The sequence below is a fragment of the Galeopterus variegatus genome, unplaced genomic scaffold (assembly GCF_000696425.1).
Source record: "Galeopterus variegatus unplaced genomic scaffold, G_variegatus-3.0.2 Scaffold7613, whole genome shotgun sequence".
NCBI lineage: Eukaryota > Metazoa > Chordata > Mammalia > Dermoptera > Cynocephalidae > Galeopterus > Galeopterus variegatus.
In genome coordinates, this window is record NW_007733724.1 from 39589 (window position 1) to 43089 (window position 3501).

Below are 3501 nucleotides of genomic sequence, written 5' to 3' on the forward strand. Positions count from 1 at the left end.
AAGCAAGTTTAAGGACCTAATTGTTTGGGGGAACTGAGAAACCCAGTGTCTGAGAACAATATACCAAAGAGTGGTACTTAGCCTGGGAATGTCACCTTGCGAGGCCATTCTTGAGTAGCACGTGCTTTCATTACTATGAGATCTGTATATTCTTCCTAATTTCAGTTCTAGAGTAACCCCCAATCAACCACCCCCCTATCTTGAAGATCTAAAATGGCCATGAAAATAGCAGGCACCTGCTTTTAGAAGGTAAGCAGAATTCATCAAGAGTGACATTTATCAGATGCCTGCTGTATACAGAAGACAGAAAAAATGAACTTTAGGCAGTTGTACTCAAAACTGGGGTTGGGGGTTTCTAACTTTGGTTAGTGCTGGCCTTAAGTGAAGGTAGTCACATGAGTTAGGTGTCAAAGGCAACCTTATTCTTCACTTCCTAAAAACCACTTCTATTGCAGGGGATAAAGCCTTGTACAATTACAGGTGGATTTGAATTTATTCTCTTCTGGGACAGACTTTGAAGGAGACAGAACAATGGATCTTTGATATAGGACTGCAGGGGATGAGAAGGAAAAGTGAGTGAACTAGTTTTGCTTCTCAATTTGGAGAAACCAGTCCCATCTATGGGGCTTCTTTTCTTTTTTCACTTCCTGCTCTACCTTCTTTAAAAAAGATCTTTTTCAAGAAACTTTTCCAGATTAAGCAATATGAATAATTAAATAAATATGTTGGGGGAGGGGCAGGGGACTGTAAGGGGTGGGAGAGGAGAAAGGCAGGACATCCAAAAGGGTTAGATCTTTGATGTCTGCCTCTTAGTCCTATTTTTATTGTGATGTCAAATTCCATTTCTAAATAAACACGTGTACATTTTTAACAAACACTGTAGACCCTGGAGATGTAAAGATGAAGAATATTCTTCTGGTTCCTGAGTGGCTCACAGTCCAGCAGAGAAATAGGCATAAGAAGAAACAAATATGGCACAGTGGTAAGTACTGTTGTTGTGATCACCTGCTATGATGTCTGTTTAGATCCCTCTTCTCTGGAAATGAGATAGTGAGAGTTCCTGGGGTAAGAAAGGTGAGGGGAAGGCAAGTATGTGCAGTCCAGGCAGAGGAGGAAATTTAATTAAAGAATTAGAGGTGTGAACAAGCAAGATGCATTCTGGAGACCGCAAGTGTAAAATTGAGGTAGGTAGAGGTATTTTAGTTTATAGACATTGTGGTTATGTAAGTGTTTCACTTCAGGTAGGCTATGGATTGGTAGGAAGAAACTCCCTGCTTCCTCTGCGCGTGTGCGTGCGCACACACACACACACACACACACACACACACACACACAAACGCGCGCACGCGCACACACACACACGAAGTAAACTCCTGATTTATTTAGCAAAGAACACAGAAACTTGTGAAANTCTGGAGACCGCAAGTGTAAAATTGAGGTAGGTAGAGGTATTTTAGTTTATAGACATTGTGGTTATGTAAGTGTTTCACTTCAGGTAGGCTATGGATTGGTAGGAAGAAACTCCCTGCTTCCTCTGCGCGTGTGCGTGCGCACACACACGCACACACACACAAATGTGCGCACGCGCACACACACACACACACGAAGTAAACTCCTGATTTATTTAGCAAAGAACACAGAAACTTGTGAAACAAAGTAGACATATAAAGCAGGGGCAGAAGCAGCATATCTCAATGTAGCTTTTCTTGGATTTCCTATGTTTCCCAAAATAACATGTATAGCTCCTAGTGACACTATCTGCAAAAGATGGTTTTTTTGTTGTTGTTGTTAATCTCAGTAACTTTTATGTTACCATTTGTGAAGGACGTACAAATAATCTATTACTTTATAAGAATTATTTGTAGACAGGTCCTTTCTGGTTCTTGATCTTGATGCAAAAAATCTCAGCAAGGCCTTTTCCTCATCTGTGGTTAAGGATGGGATGTGCATTTCAGGGAAGGTGAGTATCAAATAAGAACCAGGGGTCTGCTACAATACCTTTGTCTTTAATTTTCTAGCATCTTTTTATGGCTCCACTCTTTTTAAAAATACTTTATCTTTGGAGCAATTTTAGATTTCACAGCAAAAGTGAGTGGAAAGTATAGAAATTTTCCATCCACCCCCACCCCCTCACATGCATAGCCTTCCTCATTTTTAACATCTGCCACTAGAGTGAAACATTTTTACAGTTGATGAACCTACATTAACACATCATCATCCAGAGTTCATAGTTTACCTTAGGGTTCACTCACGGTGTTGTACATTCTATGGGTTTGGACAAATGTATAGTAATATGTATTCACCATTATAGTATTATACAGAGTAGTTTCACTGCCCTAAAATTCCTCTGTGCTCTATTTTTTCTTCCCTCCCACAAACTTTTAGCAACCACTAATCTTTTTACTGTCTCCATATTTTTGCCTTTTCCAGGATGTTGTATGGATGAGATCATATAGTATGATGTAGCCTTTGTAGAGTGGCTTCTTTTATTTATTTATTTGAAACATTGATTATACATATTTGTGGGGTACAGAGTTATATTTAAATACATGTATACAATGTATGATGATCAAATCCGGGCAATTAGATTCATCATTACAAAACTTAATCATTTCTTTGTGATAAGGATATTTGTTCTCTTCTCTTCTAGCAATTTGATAACATGCAGTAAATTATTGTTAATTATAGATGCCTACCTTGACTGTATACTAATAGAACATATTTTTTCTATCTAGCTGTTTTATGTCCATTAACAAACTTCTCACTATCCCCCCTTCCCTTTTCCAACCTCTCCTAAACACAATTCAGCTCTCTCCTTCTGAAAGTTCAACTTATTATTATTATTGTTTACTTATTTATTTATCTAATTTTTTTTTTTAGCTCCCTGTTATGAGTGAGAACATGGGGTATTTCTCTTTCTGTGCCTGGCCTATTTCACTTAACACAATTTTCTCCAAGCTTATCCATGCTGCTGCAAATGATGATTCTTCTTTTATGGATGAGTAGTATTCCATTGCATATGTATATCACATTTTCTTTATCCATTCATTCATTGATAGATGTTTAGGTTTGCTCCATATCTTGGCTATTGTGAATAGAGCTGTGGTAGACATGGGAGTGCAGGTATCTCTTCAACATGATGATTTCCATTCCTTGGACTATATACCCAGTAGTAAGATTGTTGGATAGTATTATAGTTCTATCTGTAGTTGTTTAAGAAACCACCACACTATTTTCCATAATGACTGTATTAATTTACAATCCCACCAACAGGGTATAAGAGTTGCCCTTTCTCCACATCTTCACCAACATTAGTTATTTTCTGTCTTTTTGGTAATAGCCAGACTAACTGTGGTGAGATGATATCTCAGTGTTGTTTTGACTTGCATTTCTCTGATAATTGAGCATTTATTCATATACCTGTTGGTCATTTGTTTGTTTTCTCTTGAGAAATGTCTATTCACCTCTTGTGCCCTCTTTTTAGTTGGATTATTTTTTTTT

The 3501-nt window shown here is 37.8% G+C and overlaps 1 long non-coding RNA gene across 1 annotated transcript in view; it reads left to right on the top strand.

Moving 5' to 3' along the window:
- Nucleotides 1-471: 471 nt before the first annotated feature.
- LOC103607653 overlaps nucleotides 472-3501 on the top strand; it is a 19154-nt gene continuing 16124 nt past the window's right edge. The window contains exons 1-2 of the long non-coding RNA XR_551985.1: nucleotides 472-572; nucleotides 884-982. This is a non-coding gene — a long non-coding RNA (uncharacterized LOC103607653). The remainder of the gene's footprint in view (nucleotides 573-883; nucleotides 983-3501) is intronic.